Source organism: Bubalus bubalis, chromosome 8 (assembly GCF_019923935.1).
Source record: "Bubalus bubalis isolate 160015118507 breed Murrah chromosome 8, NDDB_SH_1, whole genome shotgun sequence".
In the NCBI taxonomy this organism is placed as follows: domain Eukaryota; kingdom Metazoa; phylum Chordata; class Mammalia; order Artiodactyla; family Bovidae; genus Bubalus; species Bubalus bubalis.
The window spans coordinates 112,086,416-112,110,405 of NC_059164.1; the positions used below are offsets into that span (position 1 = coordinate 112,086,416).

The following is a 23,990-nucleotide window of genomic DNA, read 5'->3' on the forward strand; positions in this document are numbered from 1 at the left end:
CACATTTGCCCACAGATCACAGAGCCTCTGGTAGAATGTGGTTCTTCTCCAGCAGCATTTCTTGGTCTTAGATTTATGTTAGCTTAGGTCCATTCATGATCTAGGGGATTCCTAAATCTACTCAGCCACCTTATACTACGTTCCATTCAGTCGCTCAGTCGTGTCTGACTCTTTGCGACCCCATGGACTGCAGCATGCCAGGCCTTCCTGTCCATCACCAACTCCTGGAGCTTGCTAAAACTCATGTTCTTTGAGTAAGTGACACCATCCAGCCATCTCATCCTCTGTCGTCCCCTTCTCCTCCTGCCTTCAATCTTTCCCAGCAGCAGGGTTCTTCCCATCAGGTGGCCAAAGTATTGGAGTTTCAGCCTCAGCATCAGTCCTTCCAGTGATTATTCAGGACTGATTTCCTTTAGGATTCACTGGTTTTCTCTTCTTGCACTCCAAGGAACTCACGAGAGTCTTCTCCAACACTGTTAGGAGAAGCACACTGATTGAAACCGCCCACCCTGGCCAGGTACCACAGTAACCGTTTGCATGAGCTGTTTTACAACAGGAGGTCCTGGTAAACCTGGTAAACCTCCACCAACCAGCAGAGTTCGGGAAAGGTCAAAAGGAGACACCACCTGTCCGACCACCTCCTAGAATCCTTCTCTCTGGCATCCATCTTGGCTGAACAAGGCGTGCACCACCAGGAAGGACTCTGAGTCAGAAGGATTGGCTAAAGACAACCTGGAAACTAATCCATCATCATAAAACCCGAGACGGCAAGCCATGTGACAGAGCTGTTCTCCTGGGTTCCCTTACCCTCCTGCTCTCCACCCAGGTGCCCGTTCCCAATAAAATCTCTTGCTTTGTCAGCACATGTGTCTCCTCGGGCAATTCATTTCCGAGTGTTAGACAAGAACCCAGTTTCGGGCCCTGTAAGGGGTCCCCTTTCCTTCAACAACACCACAGTTCAAAAGCATCAACTCTTCGGTGCTCAGCTTTCTTTACTGTCCAATTCTGACATTCATATGTGACTTCTGGAAAAACTATTGAACATATGGACCTTTGTTGGCAAAATAACATCTCTGCTTTTCAATACGCTGTGTAGGTTTATCATTGCTTATCTTTCAAGGAGCTGCTGCTAAGTCACTTCAGTCATGTCCGACTCTGTGCGACCCCATAGACGGCAGCCCACCAGGCTCCCCCATCCCTGGGATTCTCCAGGCAAGAACACTAGAGTGGGTTGCCATTTCCTTCTCCAATGCATGTAAGTGAAAAGTGAAAGTGAAGTCGCTCAGTCGTGTCCTACTCTTAGCGGCCCCCTGGACTGCAGCCTGCCAGGCTCCTCTGTCCATGGGATTTTCCAGGCAAGAGTACTGGAGTGGGCTTCTATTGCCTTCTCCGTTTCAAGGAGCAAGTGTCTTTTAATTTCATGGCTGCAGTCACCATCTGTAGTGATTTTCGAGCCCCCCCAAATAAAGTCTGTCACTGTTTCCACTGTTTCCCCATCTATTTGCCATAAAGTGATGGGACCAGATGCCATGATCTTCGTTTTCTGAATGTTGAGTTTTAAGCTAACTTTTTCACTCTCCTCTTTCACTTTCATCAAGAGGCTCTTTAGTTCTTCACTTTCTGCCATAAGGGTGGTGTCATCTGCATATCCAAGCTTATTGATATTTCTCCCAGCAATCTTGATCCCAGCTTGTACTTCATCCAGCCCAGCATTTCCCATGATGTACTCTGCATAGAAATTAAATAACCAGGATGACAATATTCAGCCTTGACGTACTCCTTTCCCAATCTGGAACCAGTCTGTTGTTCCATGTCCAGTTCTAACTGTTGCTTCTTGACTTGCATACAGATTTCTCAGGAGACAGGTAAGGTGGTCTGGGATTCCCATCTCTTGAAGAATTTTCCACAGTGTGTTATGATCCACTTGCAAACCATTTCAGTATTCTTGCCTTGAGAACCCCATGAACAGTATGAAAAGGCAAAAATATAGGACACTGAAAGATGAACTCCCAGGTTGGTAGGTACCCAATATGCTACTGGAGATGAGTAGAGAAATAACTCCATAAAGAATGAAGAGACAGAGCCAAAGCAAAAACAATGCCCAGTTGTGGATGTGACTGGTGATGGAAGTAAAGTCCAATGCTGTAAAGATCAATATTGCATAGGAACCTGGAATGTTAGGTCCATGAATCAAGGTAAAATGGAAGTGGTCAAACAGGAGATGGCAAGAGTGAGCATCAACATGTTAGGAATCAGTGAACTAAAATGGACTGGAATGGGTGAATTTAACTCAGATGACCATTATATCTACTACTGTGGGAAAGAATCCCTTAGAAGAAGTGGAGTAGCCCTTATAGTCAAGAAAAGAGTCCAAAATGCAGTACTTGGGTGCAATCTCAAAAATGACAGAATGATCTCTGTTCATTTCCAAGGCAAACCATTCAATATAACAGTAATCCAAGTCTATGCCCCAACTATTAATGCTGAAGAATCTGGAGTTGAACAGTTCTATGAAGACCTCCAAGACCTTCTATAACTAAAACCCAAAAAAGATGTTCTTTTCATTATAGAGGATTGGAATGCAAAAGTAGAAAGTCAAGAGATACCTGGAGTAACAGGCAAATTTGGCCTTGGAGTACAGAATGAAGTAGGGCAAAGGCTAACAGAGTTTTGCCAACAGAATGCACTGGTCATAGAAATCACTCTCTTCCAACAACACAGCAGAAGACTCTACATATGGACATCACCAGATGGTCAATACCAAAATCAGATTGATTATATTCTTTGCATCCAAAGATGGTGAAGCTCTATATAGTCAGCAAAAACAAGACCGGGAGCTGACTGTGGCTCAGATCATGAGCTCCTTATTGCAAAATTCAGACTTAAATTTAAGAAAGTAGGGAATACTACTAAACCATTCAGGTATGACCTAAATCAAATTTCTTATGATTATACAGTGGAAGCAAATAGATTCAAGGGATTAGATCTGATAGACAGAGTGCCTGAAGAACTATGGACTGAGGTTCGTGACATCCTACAGGACACAGTAATCAAGACCATCCCCAAGAAAAAGAAATGCAAAAAGGCAAAATGGTTGTCTGAAGAGGTCGTACAAATAGCTGAGAAAAGAAAAGTGAAAGGAAACAGAGAAAAGGAAAAATAGACCCATTTGAATGCACAGTTCCAAAGAACAGCAAGGAGAGATAAGAAAGCCTTCTTAAGTGATCAATGCAAAGAAGTAGAGGGAAAAAATAGAATGGGAAAGACTAGAGATCTCTTCAAGAAGATTAGAGATACCAAGGGAACATTTCATGCAAAGATGGGCACAATAAAGGACAGAAATGGTATGGATCTAACAGAAGCAGAAGATGTTAAGAACAGGTGCTAAGAATACACAGAAGAACTACACAAAAAAGATCTTCATGACCCAAACAACCACGATGGTGTGATCACTCACCTAGAGCCAGACATCCTGGAAAGTGAAGTCAAGTGGACCTTAGGAAGCATCGCTACAAACAAAGCTAAAGGAGGTGATGGAATTCCAGCTGAGCTATTTGAAATCCTGAAAGATGATGCTGTGGAAGTGCTGCACTCAATATGCCAGCAAATTTGGAAAACTCAGCAATGGCCACAGGACTGGAAAAGGTCAGTTTTCATTCCAATCCCAAAGAAAGGCAATGCCAAAGAATGTTCAAACTACCACACAATTGTACTCATCTGACACGCTAGCAAAGCATTGCTAAAAATTCTCCAAGTTAGGCTTCAACAGTACATGGAACTGTGAACTTCCAGATGTTCAAGCTGGATTTAGAAAAGGCAGAGGAACCAGAGATCAAATTGCCAACAAACATTGGATCATAGCAAAAGCAAGAGGGTTCCAGAAAAACATCTACTTCTGCTTTATTGACTACACCAAAGCCTTTGACTGTGTAGATCACAACACACTGTGGAAAATTCTTCAAGAGATGGGAATCTCAGACCATCTTACCTGTCTCCTGAGAAATCTGTACGCAGGTCAAGAAGCAACAGTTAGAACTGGACATGGAACAACCAATTGGTTGCAAATTGGGAAAGGAGTACATCAAAGCTGTATATTGTCACCCTGCTTATTTAACTTATATTCAGAGTACATCATGGGAAATGCTACTCTGGATGAAGCACAATCTAGACTCAACACTGCCCTAGACGTATCCATAACCTCAGATATGCAGATGACACCACCCTTATGGCAGAAAGTGAAGAACTAAAGAGCTTCTTGATGAAAGTGAAAGAGGCTTAACAGCTCTTTCAGAGCTTAAAGCTCAACATTCAGAAAACTAAGATCATGGCATCTGGTCCCATCACTTCATGGCAAATAGATGGGGAAACAGTGGAAACAGTGACAGACTTAATTTTGGGGGGCTCGAAAATCACTGCAGATGGTGACTGCAGCCATGAAATTAAAAGACACTTGCTCCTTGGAAGAAAAGTTATGACCAGCCTAGACAGCATATTGAAAAGCAGAGACATTACTTTGCCAACAAAGGTCCATCTAGTCAAAGCTATGGTTTTTCCAGTAGTCATGTATGGATGTGAGAGTTGGACCATAAACAAAGCTGAAGGCTGAAGAATTGATGCTTTTGAACTATGGTGTTGGAGAAGACTCTTGAGAGTCCCTTGGACTTCAAGGATAGAAAACCAGTGAATCCTAAAGGAGACCAGTCCTGGGTGTTCATTGGAAGGGCTGATACTGATGCTGAAACTCCAATACATTGGCCACCTGATGTGAAGAACTGACTCAGTGGAAAAGACCCTAATGCTGGGAAAGATTGAAGTCAGGAGGAGAAGGGGATGACAGAGGATGAGATGGTTGGGTAGCATTGCCAAGTCGATGGACATGAGTTTGAGCAAGCTCTGGGAGCTGGTGATGGACAGGGAAGCCTGGTGTGCTGCAGTCCATGGGGTCACAAAGAGTTGGACATGACAGAGACTGAACTGAACTCAACTGTTGTGATCCACAAAGTCAAAAGCTTTAGCATAATCAATGAAGCAAAAGTGGATGTTTTTCTGGAACTCTCTTGCTTTTGGTATGATCCAAGGGATGTTGGCAATTTGATCTCTGGTTCCTCTGCCTTTTCTAAATCCAGCTTGAACATCTGGAAGTTCTTGGTTCATGTACTGTTGAAGCCTAACTTGGAGAATTTTTAGCAATGCTTTGCTAGCGTGTCAGATGAGTACAATTGTGTGGTAGTTTGAACATTCTTTGGCATTGCCTTTCTTTGGGATTGGAATGAAAACTGACCTTTTCCAGTCCTGTGGCCACTGCTGAGTTTTCCAAACTTGTTGGTATATTGAGTGCAGCACTTCCACAGCATCATCTTTCAGGATTTCAAATAGCTCAGCTGGAATTCCATCACCTCCACTAGCTTTGTTTGTAGCAATGCTTCCTAAGGCCCAATTGACTTTGCACTCCAGGATGTCTGGCTCTAGGTGAGTGATCACACCATCGTGGTTATCTGGGTCATTAAGATCTTTCCATAGCTTTGCCTTTTTCAGAATGTCATATAGTTGGAACCATACAGGATGTATCCTTTTCAGATTGGCTTCTTTCAGCTACTTCTGCCTGTTCCTAGGAGTGGGGACTCTCCGTGGTCATATCTCTATTAATTGAAGAAACAGAGGTTGGTACCGTCATCTGTGCCCTTGACTGAGTTTACTAGAAAGTTCCCTGAACTGAGTGTCAGCCCCTGAGGGTTAGACCCTCATGAAGTGAATTTGGACAGATACCTCCATCACCTCCAGTTTCTGTTCTTCAGGTGCCCACCATGATGGGCACAGTCATCTGACTCTGAAGGCCATTCTGCAGTCAATGTCTAGGCTTCTCCAGGCTGCTGCCCACACCTGGGGCTATAGGCTGGGGGCAGGGCTGGGTGAGATGGGGACACAGGCTGTGTGGTTTTTGAGGAGAGAGCTGGCTGCCTTTTCTGTAGCAGGTTGATGAGTTTTCAAGCAGCAGATTTTGCAGTTTCCTAGAGAGGTCCATCCTGAAGTGGCAGCTCACAGGTTTACAGGTAGTCTGGGTGTGGCTGGATAGACAACAACATTAATTAATTCACACCATCACAGAAGGGGGTATAGCTCAGGGGTAGAGCATTTGACTGCAGATCAAGAGGTCCCCAGTTCAAATCTGGGTGCCCCCTACTTATTCTTGACTTTTGCCTTTTGGTACAGCATTTCAACTTCTTCCTTATTATACGTCAATGTAAAGTTTTTTGTTTTTGTTTTTAGAACCAGAAAATTGTGAAGCTTTACCATGATAGTTGGCAGTTCTTAACTTTGAGTATAAATTAGAATCCCTTGAAGAGTCTATAAAAGTACCATTTCCCAGGCCACACCCCAGACCAATTAAATCAGTGTATTTGAGGTGGAGCCCAGGTATGGTAAACTCTCCCCAAAGCTCCTAAGTCTGCAGCTAAGTTGAAACCACCTTTAGCAGAGATTTCAGAAGTCTTCTCAGAGTGGTTCCCTTATCCCAGCTCTGTCTGTTACTGAGTCCAAGTGAATCCAAGAGACAAGGTATTGAGGCAAGGAATATTTTATTTGGAAAGCTGGCTGACTGAGAAGATGGCAGACTAATGTCTCAGAGTAACCATCTTGTTGGGGTCTGGATGCCAAGTTCTTTTACAGAATCAGAGGGAGAAAAGCAATGAGGAACTAAAGTCAAAAGGCAGAATAAAGAGGGAGAGGCAGTGGAGAAGTAAAGTGAAAGGGTCTTCAGCCTTTCAGTCTTCAAAAACATCTCTGGGAATGGCCAGCCTTTGGAGGGGTGCGTTAATCTCTTCTTTTTCTTGTGGCTATTCACATGGTGGTCAGGGTCAGATTATCACTCTAGGAGCTGAGCAAAGGCACTTTAGTTTACAGTCAGGCAGAGGGGCACGGTTCTCTGAGGTAGGCTTTTATGTATGATTGCAGGTGGCGCTAGTGATAAAGACCCCACCAATGCAGGGGACAGAAAAGTTTCGATTCCTGGGTCAGGAAGATCCCCTGGAGGAGATCATGGTAATCCACTCCAGTATCCTTGCCTGGAGAATCCCATAGACAGAAGAGCCTGGTGAGCTACAGTTCATAGGTCACAGAGTCGGACGTGACTGAAGTCCTAACACACACACACACACACACACACACACACACAATAACAAGAGCAACCAAAAACAAGCCAAAGAAACAGTTTCCAACATGAAGTCAGAATTGGCTTCTTCTCTGCAATATGTCTGCCCAGCAGCTTGTGTTCTGGCGTTCCTCCATTCTGAAGGGTATTATTTGTCACTTGACCTTAAAGTCATCCTCCAGGAACAATTGCTGTTTCAGCATTTCTTGGTTTCCTTAATTTTTCCCTGTCTCAGTCCAGTCATTCTCTATGGGACAAGGTGGAACTGATCTATTTCCAAGCCAAACCACCAGGACCCGTGGCTCTCAGGGAGTGAACCCTCCCTGAGAGGGGCTCAGAGAGTGCGCAGAGGATGAAAATGTGAAAGTGTAGGTTTGGGTTGTGTAATTATTAAAGACAATTTTATGTCTTGTTCAAGCTTTACAAGTAAACTTCTGCAGAAGGAACAAGTAAATTATATCAACTATCTCAAAACTAAAGAACTCCATGACTTTCTGGCTTGGAGAACAAACGTTTTGGTTGATGATCTGAGAATTCACTGTAGGTTCAGAGCTTAGCATGTAATTCAGAAGTACAGTTCATGGGAATTTTATCATTTGAATTTATTATCCCTGACATTAACCATCTTTTATGACCTTTCTTACAACTACAACAGCAGAACTTTATATGGGCTAAAATAAAAATAAATAATAATAATAAATTATTATTATAAATAATGATAATAAATTTCTCATAATAAAACTATTTGACTGCAAGAAAGTCTTAATCTCTTTCTATTGAGAAATAGCCATTTAAGACAGAGCATGGCCAACTCTGGTTTTCCTTGAGACTTTGTCTAACTTGATAAGTTGGCAAATAGCTCTTTGTCTAACTTCCTGTGTTGTAACTATTCTGTTCAACACGAATTATCTTATCAACATATGCATACGTGCCTGTAAAAACAAAACTTCTTTAATTGTCAGGGATGTACTCTAATTCCTCTTTCATTAAAGCTCATTGATTTTGTTAACAAGAGACTTGAATTTTTAAATTAGTATTTTTTTCCTCAGGGAGGTGGCGATCGTTATTCCAGGTTCATAAGCACTTGGACTTTTGGCTTAGAATCTGGTTGCTGGTCCCTTTCCTGTCCTTGCCCTCCCTGGACGCTTCCTGATAGTGAAGGTTATCTCACTGATGGCCACCTCTGTCTTGCCTCCTCTTTGCTCCTTTTGGTCCTGCAACTTGACCCATCAGCCCTGAAAGCAGTCTGGAACCCCATTGACTGGGGTGATTCCTTCCTTCTTAACCTTTCCCATAATGTAATGGTCTGTGTGTTCAGTCGTGTCCAACTCTGTGGCCTCTTGGACTGTAGCCCGTCAGGCTCTTTTGCCCACAGAATCTTCCAGGCAAGAATGCTGGAGCAAATTGCCATTACCTCCTCCAGGGTATCTTCTTGACCCAAGGATTGACCCAAGTCTCCTGAGTCTCCTGCATTGGCAGGAGGATTTTTTTTTTTTAACCACCAAGCCATCAGAGTCGGACAGGACTGAGCATGCAGGCTCTGAGTGGGAGGCAGTTGCATCCGCCTGTCTCTTGCCCTTTAGGAGGCTCCCTAGGGCCCACCCCACCCCCAGCTGTCTCCCTCTGGCTGAGGGGAGGCCTTGTCAGTTGTGTATATAATTTCATCACTTAGCTGGGACCAGGCCCTTCCTTGAATACCTTGCTCCAAGAATGAATATAAAAAACTTTCTCTGCCTTTAAAAACACTGCCATCCACATTTCGATTTACAGTAAGTCCCCTACATACAAATGAGTTCCGTTCAGAGAGCGTGTTCATATATCCAATTTGTTCCTGAGTCCAGCTAAGTTAGCCTGGGTACCCAACTAACACAATCGACTATCTACTACTACATTGTAATAGGCTTATAATACTTTTCACACACGTAATACGTACATAAAAAGCAACAAAAAAGAAAACATTTTAATTTTATAGTACAGTACTTTGAAAAGTACAGTAGGGAACTACAACAGCTGGTATACCGGGGCTGGCATGCATGTGCTCATCTTTGAAAGTTCAAAACTTGAAGTTTTGTATGTAGAGGACTTACTGTATTGCAAGGCTCAACTAGCCTCAGAGTTGAGCTTTCCTCTAATTGTTCTCAGACACTTACATGGGGATGGACGCAGGAGCTCTGTTTCCTGACCAAGGATCGGACCCGAACCTGAACCTGTGTCTCCTGCATTGGGAGTGTGGAGTCAACCACTGAACCACCAGGGAAGTCCCCACAGTAGCTTTTTAAAAAGCCCAAATGAACTTACAGCATACACGCATTTGTCATGCAATTTGGTTTTTTTCACTTAATGGTATTGTTAAGCATCTTTCCATGACACACTCTGGACCAATTTCATCCTTTCTTGTTGCATCATATTCCTATGACTGCACCATAATGTTTATAGCCAGTCTCCCTGTCAGTGGATATTAGGTGGTTTCCAGTTCACTGCTAATACAGAAAGAGGTTGCGGTGGGTCTCCACCACTCGCTGTGCATTCATGAGTATTTCTGAAGGATATATTCCTACAAGTGGCACTCTTCTAGAGTATCATTTTTCCTAAGAAACATTTTTTTTTTTTTACAATGGCAACGTGCTCAATATAGAAAAGTTGAAAGAGAAAACACACAAAAAGTTGAAATCACCTATAATTCTTCTCAGACACACTTTTGTAACTGCCTTTTCACTTGAACTTTCATAAAGATTAGTCTATGTCTTTAAATAACTCTTGGGCATAGGCTGTGAACTTCTTTCAAGTGGGAGAAGACAATGTCACCATGTCACAGTTACATTGTCATCCCAGCACGCCTGACACATAGTAGATGCTCAGTGCCTGTTAGCACCCAAGAGGATTATCTGGAGGATTTGAAATGTTTCCCAACCTGTAAAGGTCAACCAGGCTACCAGGGGGTCCCCAGCCAGATGCACATAGAAGTGACAGGGAAACAAAGGCTGGTCCCTGGCAGCTAGGAGGCCAGGGTTCAAAAAAGCAGAGCTGACCTGGACATCTCAACCAGCAAGATGGAATACTGGTATGTCAACACAGTAAAAGGTGTTAATTATACCTCCCTACCAGGTCTGGGGGTATAGCTCAGGGGTAGAGCATTTGACTGCAGATCAAGAGGTCCCTGGTTCAAATCCAGGTGCCCCCTCCTTTTTCTCATTTTCAATCCCAAAGTGGGTCTGACGTTACCTGTCCACACCCCCCCTTCCCCAGATCAGGACACCTGGAGAAGAAAGACAAAGCCGTTCAAACCCTTTGATTCACAACTCCTGGGAAAGTACAGACCCAATCTGAATTTAAAGGTGCTCCTTCAGGTGACTTGTATGAAAATGGAAGTGCACAAGGCACAGATCCCTGCCTCCTCCAGCCCTTCTGGCTCTGCCTCAGCTCCAGCCAGAGATTTCAACCTTCCACAGATTCGCACATTCTCCACAGAAGTGGCTGGTGTGTCTCCATCATACCCAAAGTGGGTTATGATGCAGAAGTAGTTGAACCGACAGGAGCCTCTGTATTAGCTTCCTGAGCCCCTCACGCTGGGCTGCAGGTCAGAGGTCCTGGACTGAGGGTCCATGTCCCCAGGTCCTAAAGCTCCAACTGGGTCTGCTCTGACTCACAGACCCAGACAGAGCAGGGCCTGGGGAAGAACAGGATCAGCCTATCCTTCTCGGCTGTGGGATTAAAGCCAAAGAGTGAGGGGATGGCGGAAGGACTTGCCTGACTCTCCTTGCCTCTTTTCTCTCTCTCCTCTGTGCCACATCATCGGCTCTGGCCAGGGAAAGGAAGCCGGAATCACAATAAGAACAGGGAAGACGCAGCTGTCCTTAAAAGCTCATCTCTTTGTTTTGGCCAAAAAGAGACCCCTGGGCTTTGTGATTGTATCCAGCACTCCTCCAGACACTGAGCTGCCCTGTGTCTAGTGAGCCCAGGAACCCTGCTCTATTGCACCTGGAAGGCATCCCTGCTTGTCATCCCCTTCTGCACCGTCCTCTGCCCCCGCCCAGCCATCCAGGGCCAAGCCATCAGTAGAAGTCCATGGCTGTGTCATGGAGGGCCTCTGGACTAGACTGAGGCCACAGTGCCAAAGCTGGGCTGCCCATCACACACAGGCCTGTGAAGTAGGTAAGTAGAATGTGCTTTCATGGACATGAAGTTCAAGGCTCCAGGTCAGACCTCCTGAATCAGAAGGGTTGGCCATGAAATCAAAGGACTCCATTAAAAAAAAAATTATTTATTTATGGCTATGCTGGGTCTTTGTTGCTGCACAGGCTTTCTCTAGTTGTGGCAAGTGGGGGCTACTCTCTAATTTCGGTGTGTGGGCTTCTCATTGCGGTGGCTTCTCTTGTTGCAGAGGATGGGCCCCAGGGGATGTGGGCTTCAGTAGTTGACACACTGGGGCTTAGTTGCTCTGCAGCATTGCCGGGAGCCGGCATATTGCATATTGAGTTCATATTGCATATTGAGTGCAGCACTTTCCACAGCATCATCTTTCAGGATCTGGAATAGCTCAACAGGAATTCTATCACTGCCGGGAGCCAGCGTGAGGAACTCCGCCCATGACAAAGGTCATGAGGAAGGAGGCTCGGCATACGCAAAGGCGGGATCGAGCCTCAGGAGTCCCCCTGGAAATTCTCGAGCATCTACCCCCAAACCAGAGTCTGCCTACTTTCTGCTTTGTGCTTTCACCTACACCTCTGACTTTACGGGGGGCTGTCCCCCACTACCTCTCTCTGAAAAAAGAATTAGCTTACAGCTCCAGTTAATAATTCCTGGGCGTGACAGTGTTTAACCTACAAACTCCTTTGGAAATCCTCTAGCCTGCCTGAATAGGTTTTTCCGGCCACATGTGATTGTTCAGAGCCTCCCAACTGTGAGAGGCAGGAGATGTTCTAAACTGTCTAAACACAGATTCTTTTGAGTAGTTAAAAGATTGATTAGAAATTGTATTGGTGAAGGGTTTTTCACTTATTGAGCCAATGTTTGCTGCTAAGTCTCCATACTCCTTACCTACTGTGTCCTTGGTGGTGTATTGATTGATATAATGGGTGTATAGAAATGTAAAATGCAGCTTTGTCCAATGCTTTTTTGGAGGCTGGTGCCTGACTTTGAAATAATCACCTTTAGAGAAAAATAAGTTTCTTAAAATGTTAACAGGCCTCCTGGCCAGAAGATGATGTAAATCATCTGAACTTTTGCATATGATAAGTTTGAAAGCCTGGCTTCGATTAGGACCAGGAACTGCTGTCCTTGCATGACTCCACCCCTTCCCCCATTATCCTCTATGCACAACTTAAGGTATAAAAACTACTTTGGAAAATAAAGTGCGGGCCTTGTTCACTGAAACTTGGTCTCCCCATGTCGCTCTCTCAAATTCTGGCTGAGTCTCCATCTGGAGCGCAGAACCCACCATGCTTGCTAAACATGCCTGGGCTTCTAAGATCCGACCGGGGAGGCCTCAGTGTCTCCTCTCCTTCGGGAGAACGGAAGGACGCCTGCGGCCTACGTAAGTGGTGCAAACTTCTTGTCTTGAAGTTTTATTGGTCTCCCGCGTAAACCAAGCTACTCAGCCTCTTTTCTCCACTGAATTTTCCTACTGAGCTAACCTCATTCTATTACTCTTTATATCCTTAATTAACGTTTAATTAAGCAGTTGTTTCCTGACCCTCGCCTACGCCGTCTCTCCTTCGAATACCCTGGATCAGATGGGGCTGGACCCCGGCACAGCATGTGGAATCTTCCCGGACCAGGGATCAAACCCGGGTCCCCTGCAATGGCAGATGGATTCTTAACTGATGGACCACCTGGGAAGTCCTCTATATTTTTAAATATAAATTTTTGGCAAGATCATTTCTTTTGAATTTAAAAAAAAATTTATTTGGCTGCATCAAGTCATAGTTGTGGCATGTGGGAGGTAGTTCCCCGACTAGGAATCAAACTTGGGCCCCCTGCCTTGGGAACACAAAGTCTTAGCCATTGGACCAGCAGGAAAGTTCCCAAAGATTCTATTTTTAACAAACTCTGGAGAAGATCCCCAAAGAAAGGGAGAATTGGGAATCACCAATTTAGTTTTGTGTTCCACATTATAGGCTCAAAAAGAGGCCATAATTAAGAGACGTGCCTGTGCACACACACCTGATTAATAATAGGGTTGGGACCAGATCCACATGGCTGGTTCTCAGGCTCTTCCTGCCCCCAACACCCCGAGGCAGGGCACAACCTTGCCCACTGCCTTCATCTGCTGTCCATTCCTGTGGCCGAGCCCTGACGGGGTGGAGTGAGATAGACCTTCCCCAGAGATGACCTGAAAGGTTTCCACTTGATGTGTGTGTGTGTGTGTGTTCAGTTGTTCAGTCATGTCTGACTCTTTGCGACCCTGTGGGCTGTAGCCTGCCAGGCTCCTCTGTCCATGGGATTTCCCAGGCAAGAATACTGAAGTGGGTTGTCATGCTCTCCTCCAGGGGATCTTCCCAACCCAGGGATCGAACCTGTGTCTCTTACGTCTCCTGCGTTGCAGGTGGAATCTTTACCACTGAGTCACCTGGGAAGCCCTGCACCTGATGTCCGGTAGTAAATGAAATAAGCTTGCAGGGGCCTGAAAATCCAACCCTTTAAACCTGCAGTCAGAGGCCCCTCCCCTGAGCCAGGAACCCACTTCCGACCCTTTCCTATGTGACACTGTTTCATGATTGTGGCCTCCCCAGGGAGGGTCCTCCAGTCTCCCAGTCTTTGTATTTTAAGTTTGTATTTTTTAATCTGTTACAATATTGTTTGTTTTATGTTTTGCTTTTTTGGCCTAGAGGTATGTGGGATCTTTGCTCCCCAATCAGAGACTGAACCTGCTCCCCCTGCGTTGGAAGGCAAAGTCCCAGCCACTGGGCCACCAGTGGAAGTCTCTCCGCACCCTAGTCATTTCTGTTTCTCCCTGGTCAGCTCTATGGCCTGGCTGAGCCACCCTCTTCTTACCATAAGCTCTTGTTCCTCCAGGCTCCTCATTTGAGCACTCAGAAGCTTCTTCTGCTAAAATAGAGGAAGAACGTTCCGGTGATGGGTTGGCAAAAAATAAGACAAAAGTCCGCCTGAAGCCACAAGAAAGGGACTGACCTAGTGCAGCGGGGTTGGGTGTTGGAACCCATCTGGCTTTGTGACAAAGGAAGACCTGTAACCATGTGATTCTGACCCCGCCCCTTTCTCTCTTCCTAAGGTTGGGGGGACAGAGCTGTCTTGGCAGATAAAAGCAGATTCATTAGTGGGCACCCAGATTTGAACCAGGGACCTCTTGATCTACAATCAAATGCTCTACCCCTGAGCTATACCCCTTTCCTGGGGCAAGGGTGGTTTATTGCTGTTAATCAGTGTGCTCCCCACCCTCACCAGCACACTGTCGTTCCTCTTTGTTCCTAGTCTGTTCCTGGGCACCTGGCAGAAGGACCTCACTGCAAACTGACCCTTCTCCGGCCATGAGCTCAGTTCTTCTATGCTCATGGGGCTCGGACACTCCTCTGCCCTGACCTGAAGCTCCTCTCTCTCAGCACCCACCTGGGGCCTCCACACTGTGCCCTCTAGAAGTGCAGAGGGACTTTGGGTCTCCATGGCCATCTCCTCCTCTGTGGTGTTTCCCTCATCCATGGCCAAGTCCAGGGCTTTGGCAGAGTCTGCAGAGACTTGGTGGACACCAGGGCAGGTATTTGGCCATGAAACCTGCAGCCTCCCCGTGAGGCCCAAATGCAGCTCCAGCTTTCCGCAGGAGGCCCCAAACCAGCAGGTTGGCCTGGCTGAAGAGCTGACCCCTTGGGGCCCTAGAGACAGGCCTCTCCTTGCCAAGCTCTGCTCTGCAGCAGGACAGACCACTCACCACCGAAGGACAGGCTCTGGTAATGTCACTAACTGATCCTTCTTAGCAGCTAAAACATCGGATGGCTGCCACCCAGGGGGCCAAGGAGGACCATGGCAAAAGTGTGTTAGGAACAGGACTCATTATTCTTGTAACACGGCTAAGTTCTGGGAGGTAAAAAGAAGAAGGGGGTGGTGGGAAGAAAGAAAATATTCCTTCTTTCAGTCATCTCAAATTCCAGGCTGAAGGCACTGCTTGTAAAGCCATGGCTTGGTACTGAGACTCCCTCCATCCTGCGCTTTTTCTATTCTAACCCCTTCAGGACCCCGCCTCCTGCACGACCTCCTCCTGGGCTCCACCAGACAGACCTAGGCTTCAGCGCGCATCTGCTGCTGTTCTTCCTCCCTCTGGTCCTCCGCTTTGATGGGATCCTCCCGGGGAAGCTATTTGCTGTGATTGTGGTGGTTCAACAGGGTGAGGTACAGGATGTCGTCATTCCTGGGATATGCTGATGTTCCCTCAAATATTAGACCTCCAGAAGTTTCACAGAGGCAATAGACACCAATAACCTGGAAGATACATGGGTATTTGTCTTTCCCTAGTAAAGGGTTTCCAGGTAAACGGCTGAAGGGCACTTTGGGGAAATCCAGGAGTAAGTTCACATCCCACGGTTGGATATTTTGGAAGAATCCTTTACTCAAGTTTACTCAGATTTCCCTTTCAAGGGATGCTGGGCCTCTGAACTGATTCAGATCTGGGAACCAAGTGAGAGGTCAGGAATCTCCTTGTGCTACAAGTCAAGAGGACGGGGGCTGGCTTCCCATCGTCAGCCCCAAGGACCTCAGGACCAGTCAAGCACAGCCATGCTCTGTGTGGCACGGACCAGACAGTAACCTCCAACTTGCATCTGGAGGTGAAGTGTCATACTTCTTGAACTCTAACACCCTAGTATCCTCCTGTCCCCACTGAAATCAGAGAATCCCTCTCCACTGTAAGATCTCCAGTGAGCATCCCTGTCTATAGAGAACAGTTACTAAAATGTATCTTGAAGATATAGATGCTCCACACACCCATGCATCTCCTAAGACTTTAGCGAAGGGAATCATTTTTGTTTGAATGGGCAAGTCACACATGATAAATAAGTAATTCTTTTAATCTGAGAGCATGGGATATCTTTCCATTTCTTTGAATCATCTTCAGTTTCCTTTGTCAATGTTTTATAGCATACGTCTTTCACCTCCTCACTCAGATTTATTCCTAGGTGTTTTTTAAAACGCGATCTTTAACGGGTTTTTTTCTCTTTCTGATATTTCATTGTTAGTGTAAAGAGATGCAATAATTTCTGTATGTTAATCTTGTATCCTGCTACTTTGCTGAATTTATTAACAGTTCTAGTAGTCTTCAGGGTTTTCTGTATAGAGTATCATGTCATCTGCATATAATAATAATTTTACTTCCCATAATCTGTATTTTGATTAGGGATTTCACAGTAAGTTTCGAAAGGCTTTATTCAGACTACATGTGAACTTGGTATATGTTAATAAAATGGAATGATTTCTAATAAAGGAAGTCAGTGGAAATATTACAATTCTAAATCTAAATGCACCCAATAACATAGTATCAAAACATGTAAAACAAAAGGGACAGAAATAAAAAGGAGCAACAAAGCCTCAATCATAGGACTGAGGAGACTTTACCTTTCTCAATACCTTACAAAACAGGTAAACAATATGGCAGTGGGGTGTGGAGGGCCAATAACAGAGCTGACAAACGTGGCCTGATTGATACACACATATTATTTTCACAAAGATCAGGATACAAGTTAGAAGGGAAGATGTCGTGGTAAGTAAAGGGGACACAAATGGATCCTGAGGTGGCCTGCAGGATTCTCAGGGGATCCTCCTGCAGGGGATTGGATTCCTCCTGCAGGGGATCTTCCCGACCCAGGGATTGAACTCACATCCGGTGTCTCCTGCATTTTAGGCAGATTCCTTGCTGCTGAGTCACCTGGGAGGGGGGTGGCTAGCAATGTTTTATTTTTTCCCCAGCAGTGGATACATGGGTATCTATAAGTATTGATTAAATACTGTATTAAATAGTACATATGTTATTTCACAATGAAAATCTATTTGCTGGTACTTTCAGACTCTGATGTTGACAGTGTCTATATGTCTTTTCTGGAGAAAAATTTCACAATATAACGGCTTAAACATGGATACGCATACATTCCATGTGTAGGAATTTATGATAAAGCAAAGTAAGATGAAAAACAGAGACACATCTTCAACAGGATGCTTCGCAGAGCTGTCTATAGGAGTGGAATTAGAGACTGCACAGATATCCAACAAAGAAGGGCTGGCTAAATAAATGGTAGCAGCAGCCATATAGAATACCATGCAGCTACTATGAAAGGTGTCCTGAAAGGTTTTTTTTTATTGGCATGAAAAAGTAATCCAGACTTCTATTGTTAAAAATCATCATAAAACAGGAAGAAGAGCTAATTGTTATAAGAAATTATAAATATGTATTATCTCTGAAAGGACTTATTTGCTTTTTTCCAGACAATTCAGTCTTGCTTTTTAAAAATGCAATGGTTTCAATTATCAGTGTCACTTAAGAAATGCTTTTATCTGAAAAGAAACTGATTTGAATAAGGATTGAAATGGGTCAGCGGAGACAGGTCCTGGCTGCCCAGATTCCACCTTTCTTCCTGATCGTGTTACACGGAAGACGCAGCATCCAGGCTGCTGTCTCATCACGCAGTGACACCTGATTCAGGATCTCTGACCTCATTTTGGTGACTCCAGTGGTTTATTATTTGAAAGAGTTTTTGCATTTCTGCAGAACCAGATAGGTTTTTCTTACAAAGCTTCTGACTCTCGCCCACTGCTGGTCCAAGCACATCACCGCTTGGATCTTCCAGTTGCCAGAAAGTAAGAAGAGCGTGAAGACAGCTGTATCCATCTTTCAGCAAACTTCTTTTCCTAATTTAAGAGGGTAATTTATTGGAAACACATCACAAAATTGCTACGACAATGTGAAAGGCAGGACCAAGTCAAACTCTAAGATTCTGAAGTCAGCTTCGAAGACTGAGTAGCAATCTCACCGTGAGGCTGGAGTAGTCAGGGAAATGCATTTGCAGAATCCAGAACCAGCCAATCTGGGTGCTTTGTCTCTTGCCCAAGGCTCAGATTCCTTGCAAGGAGGGATCATTTGCATGACCTAGTTAGTATCAAGGCATGCCCACTTCTTAGTTATAGAAGGTCTGCGATTCCGGTCTTACCAGACTCGATCCAAGTGGAAACTGGAATGCTATTAGGACGTGGAAATGGAGGTTGAGAAGTCAGAGTACTCCCCCCTATCTACAACGTTAGTTATTATTGAGATATTTGCATCAAGAAATGTGAAGCAGTCGCTGTGTTTGCAGTATAGGAATAGTTGTTGCAACTGGACATCTGAGAGGATAGAGAAATTGGGAGACCAGTGCTTTCCTAGTCTGTACTTTTTGCTTCTGCCAAATATCCGTTTTAACTCAATACCAAGGCTCTTTCTCTTACTGTTGTGGTTTAGTTGCTAAATTGTGTCTGACTCTCTGTCCATGGGATTTCCCAGGCAAGAATACTGGAGTGGGTTGTCATTTCCTACTTCAGGGGATCTTTCCGACCCAGGGATTGAACCCACGTCTCTTACATTGCAGGCAGATTCTTTACCACGGAGTCACCTGGGAAGCCCTTCTCTTATTACAAAGTTCAATTTATTATTAGATGTTATTGGATGAGAAACAGAAAGTCTGTTTCTCATCCAATAAGAAAGCCACCACAGACATTCAAATGGGAGATGTCAAAGTTGTGTGTGTGTGTGCACGTGCGCGCGTGTGTGGATTTGTATGTATGAGTTAAACATTTTTTTAAAAAGGCTTTGGGATTACCACGAATATAAAAACATATGTACATAGATGTAGAACTTGGCCACTTGTAACCACTGGCTCTACTCAACTACTTAGGGAGACCACGTTGGTGTCAAAGTATTTTAACATCCTTGGTACCATTACCTGAGGGACAGAAAACACTCCCAACAGAAGCTAAGGTGAGGGCAAGATGCAGCAATTTGTGTTTCGAGTGTGAGGAGTTGTCCTGAGAGTCTCTGAAACTTTGCAGGAGTGGCCGTCACTGAAGTGGCAATTGGTACCAGAAACGGGGAAAACAACGAACCCAACTAGGATTGTAATTTGGCAGCTCTGCCTTCATTTACCAGCAGTCCCCGTCATTCAGCAGCACGAGCTGAGTTTTTCAGTGCAGTCATTGGGAAGACTGACCATCTCCACCTGAGTCAGAGAAGAGAATGCAGACATTTGAGCTTTCCATCATGTGTCTTCGAGCTTCCCAAAGCCTTCGGACTTGGCCCTTCATACCGTTCTCAGAACAACAGCTGGTCTTTAAAAGTTTTGTTCAAGAAGAGGTGATACTCAAAACCTTCAATGGCAACCACAGACACTGACCAATCAGAATGGATGCCAGATATAAATAGTCATTAAGTGCCTTCCAGATGAATAACCAGCCTTGAATCCAGAAGGTTAGTTGCATCTGTGTGATCAGCTACTTTGCCACTGAAGCCCTGGGCTCCTGGTTTCTTGGCCCTGAAGAATCAAAGGATTTCCACTTTCTTTAATCCCAATTAGGACAGAAAACCAGTCCTACATCTGCCCTATTTTTCTTTAAAGTCTTTTGTCTGCAACCCACTCCAATTGTTGCATTACCCTAGGAACAGCGTTACAGAAAGCGAAACTGGTAAGACAAGCATTGTCTGATGTTGGAGAGTTCATGGCACTGAAGGAAGGTTGGAGACACGGGTTCATGAACCAGGGATGGTCCAAGGGAAGGAACCTAGCCAGCTTGCTGGGCAAGTCACGCTGGTTAGGGCGCTCCTGGATGGTGCTTGGGCCCTGCCAACCCTGGGGTGTGTGCCACTCAGTCTATGGATATCATGTGAGTCGGAGATGCCAGGAGGACGGAGGGAGGAAATAGCCTTTGATTTTGGCTTCTGCAGCTGCCAGAAGAGCCATTTCTTCCACCAGGGCTCATGCTCACACAATAGGGAACCCTCAAAACATGGAAAAGGGTTGAAAGGCTGGGGTAAAATGGAAAAGGAAGCAACACATCTGCCTATAAACAAGGATTCTCTGAATCATCAATCAGATGTTTTACTCAGACACAACCAGTGGCGTCTATAAGCCTGTTTCAATTCTGCACTTTAACGAAGGGAGCTGACTTACTACTTATGGGCAGTCACCCCAGCTGGCAATACTGTGCCGCTATAACCTGTCACCACTCTACCATGCCTGTGCCCTCCTCCGGGTCCCACATTCTCCCACCTCTGCACACCTGGCCATGGTCTATGCCTACAGCCCTGCACCCTGTCTTCCCTCAGTCCTGGGCTGAAGGCACCCCTGGGCTGGACCCTTGAGGTTTGCCACCAGAGGTTCTTTAGCATTATACAGGGGTATAAGTTCCAAAGGGAATCCCCGGTGGCTCAGCAGAAATCCAACTGCAATGCAGGAGCCGCAGGAGACCTGGGTTCAATTCCTGGGTCAGGAAGAGCCCCTGGAGGAGGGCATGAACCCCCTCCAGTATTCTTGCCTGGAGAATCCCAGGGACAGAGGAGTCTAGTGGGCTACACATAGTGTCACAAAGAGTTGGACACGACTGAATGACTTAGCATGCATACTCAAGTTCCAAAATAGTTTTCTAGCCACTTAGAATCACTGGATTTTGGGGTCAAGGTTAGCAGGGGAGTATGTCCTTCCTCAAAACAAAGCTCACATGCCCCTCATTAGTTCTACTAAGTCAGGATTTCTGGGGCTAATCTGTATTTAAAAATTTTTTAATTTTATTTTCTATTGAAGTAGAGTTGTACAATACGATATGTTACAGGTGTACAAGGTAGTGATTCACAATTTTTAAAGTCATACTCCATTTACAGTTATTATAAAATATTTGTTATATTCCCTGTGTTGTACAATATCTCTTTGTAGCTTATTTTATAACCGAATAGTTTGTACCGCTTAATCCCCTACCCTACATTGCCCCATCCTCCGACTAATCTGTATTTTTAATAATGTCCCTAAGTAATTCCGGTGCAGTCAAGCAGGGTACCCTGTGATTCACTGTGTCCTCCATAATGTAAATTTTAAAGAAGAGGAACTCATTAAGAAGTGAAACACACACAGATCATCAAAGACAGAACTATGAGGGGCCTGGTGGGCTACAGTCCATGGGATCGCAAACAGTGGGACATGACTGAACACATGTACACATGTACACCATGATCTGTGTCAGAGAACACAAGGAGAAAGCTGACAAGGACCATGGAAGAGTGGTGACGATGGTGACGGTGGTGGAAAATGCTAAATAGGGTCATTTATCTGTATCTGCTAATAAAGCAAGCTACCAGCAGGGGGCACCCAGATTTGAACCAGGGACCTCTTGATCTGCAGTTCTACCCCTGAACTATACCCCCTTACCTAAATAAAGGTCCTCCTTAGCTTATTTCACCTGTGTTGCCACACCAACCAGTTCCATAGTGTGCTATAAACTTTGTTCATTCCCAATCAGACTGTGGACATTGGCGGACTCACCCCAAACTGAGACTGACTTCTGTCTATGAGTTCATCTTGTTTCCATTCCCCAGACACCCCACATGTGTCTAATCAACACTTTTCCACCCTCTAGCCACAAACCAAATTTCTTCAAAAACTGAAGTCTCATCCTCTCCCCTCACTCAGAACCTGGTGAGCACTGTAGTAGGGGAGAGAAGACTGTAAGAACCATAGTTGTATCAGTCAGCGATGCCCATGGTAATGCTTCAAAGCAAATAATCCCAGGATTCTGATTCATGCAACAATAAGCATTTATTTTCATGTTCATAGGGCAGCAGAACAGATGCCAAACAATGATGGATCTCAGCTGGACTTTACCTGATGGCCCCGCTTGAAGCTGTGGGTCCATCTGTGCTCGGTTTCTGTGAACTGGGCTCGGGTTTGCTCCCTGTCTGTTCATTTCAGAGTCCCAGTTGGAGGAGTAGCAGCTTGCAGGGGAAGCTTTCTCTTGGAAATGGCAAAAATGCAAAAAGTCCGATGACGCAAGCAGATCACAAGCCTCTGCTTGTATCACATGTGCTAACATCCCATCAGTCAAAACAAGTCACAGGACCAAGCCCTAAAGCAAGTGCAGGGAAACATACCTCCTTGTAATGAGAGGATCTGAAAAGCTTTGTGGCAAAGGGCACAAGACAGAAAAAGTGAACAAGGTGGGGGAAAAGTTTAATCTACCATGGTGTGCCTGCTCTGTCATAATTACTTGCAGCTCTACCACATGCAAAATATACTCAGCTTCATCCCAAGTCCTCAAAGCCTCATTCAATCAGACAAAGTTCAGGATCTACATTAGGTCCAGGTGAGGCACCTGGAAACCTATGACAAGTTATCCACCCCTCACACAGCCCGAATCCAGTGACAGGACACTGCAGATTCACAGTAGTGGACCACTTGCAGTAGACTTACTGCAATAAACATTTACTTTCACACGCTGGACAAGACAGGAAGCAGATATGAGTATGCAGAAGAAACTACCACGTGCCCTTCTACCTTTGGGTACAGCCACAGCCTCCTCCGAGACACGGATTTCAGTACTGGCCGGTCTTATTCACAAAAATGCTGCATAACAAGTCGCCTCCAACCAGTAACACACAACAATAAGCATTTACTGTCGCCTCCATGGGTTTGCAGGAATCAGCTGGTCTAGGCTGGGCTGGGCTGGGTGAGTGGGCTTCAAGCTCTGGGCCAGCTGGCCTTGGTGCCTCTCAGTGAGCTGGGGTCAGGGTTGGGTCTTGTGTGCTCATTCAGGGGCCTGGCTGAAGGAGAGAAGCTTACAGGGTAAGCCCGGCTCAGGGTAAGGGCGGAAGTGCCAGAGGGCAAACCCAACCTTGCAAGTAGATCTCGGGGCGCTGCTTGTATCATATCTACCCACATCCTATTGGCCAAAACAAGTCACATGGTGTGCCAGTTATCAAGACTCTCAGCTCCAAATTCACCCTTCCATACCTGCGGTGGGATAATGGACTGGGTTCTTTGTTTCTCCTTTAAGTGAGCACAATATTAACAGTTGTCAGTAGAAGGTGCAGGAGGGACACTGCAGGAGAAAGCAGTCCTCTGCCTAGTTCCTGCTGCAGGTGTTTGCCCCTGGCCCTCCTGTTGCAAGTTGGGCAGTGGTGTAGGTGTGTAAGGACACTTGATGATGCTCTGCCCCAGGTACACACCCAGAGGACGAATCAGTTGGTGACCTTGCAGCCCCAGCTGAGCGGATGACCACTCCTGTACCTGCCAGCCGCCACCCCCACCCCCCACCATGCACCTGCCTGCCAGCCTCGACTTGCCTCTGCCCAGAAGTCTGATTTCACATCCTCCCAGTGTGGACACTGCACAGTTCAGGCCTCACACCTCCACATGGCTTACCTGTGTCCCCCAAGGCTGCTTCCTGCTTGCCTGGAAACCATGAGCTGGTCTGGCTGGGGCAACGTGGTTAGCGGGCTATAACCCCACCTTCCTCGATGAGGTTTGATTCCTATCTTTGGTGAAGGGTTCCCCTTCCAAATTCGCCCTTGACTGGGCCCTTCACCCCAGGGATATCTTTAGGGTTTTCTTTGTACCTTTATGGGGCTTCCCTGGTGGCTCAGACGGTAAAGTGTCTGCCCTCAATGTGGGAGACCCAGGTTTGATCTCTGGGTCAGGAAGATCCCCTGGAGAAGGAAATGGCATTCCACTCCAGGACACTTGCCTGGAAAATCCCATGGTCGGACACAACTGAGCAACTTCACTTTCACTTTCTTTCACTTTTGCACCTTTATAGTTATTCCCTCTTCATAGCACAATCGTTCTTTAGCACAATCATTCTTTATTTTAAACGTCCCTGTTTAAATTACTGTGCA

General features: G+C 45.5%; 1 long non-coding RNA gene and 3 other non-coding genes across 4 annotated transcripts; 3 read left to right on the forward strand and 1 right to left on the reverse strand.

Moving 5' to 3' along the window:
* Positions 1-6,107: 6,107 nt before the first annotated feature.
* On the forward strand, positions 6,108-6,179 carry TRNAC-GCA. The gene has a single exon. It is a non-coding gene; the product is annotated as a tRNA-Cys (tRNA).
* Positions 6,180-10,256: 4,077 nt separating this feature from the next.
* TRNAC-GCA lies at positions 10,257-10,328 on the forward strand. Its single transcript has one exon. It is a non-coding gene; the product is annotated as a tRNA-Cys (tRNA).
* Positions 10,329-12,621: 2,293 nt separating this feature from the next.
* Positions 12,622-16,189, forward strand: LOC123466104. The gene is made up of 2 exons (XR_006641342.1): positions 12,622-12,680; positions 15,331-16,189. It is a non-coding gene; the product is annotated as an uncharacterized LOC123466104 (long non-coding RNA).
* TRNAY-GUA lies at positions 14,422-14,494 on the reverse strand. The gene has a single exon. It is a non-coding gene; the product is annotated as a tRNA-Tyr (tRNA).
* Positions 16,190-23,990: the final 7,801 nt, after the last annotated feature.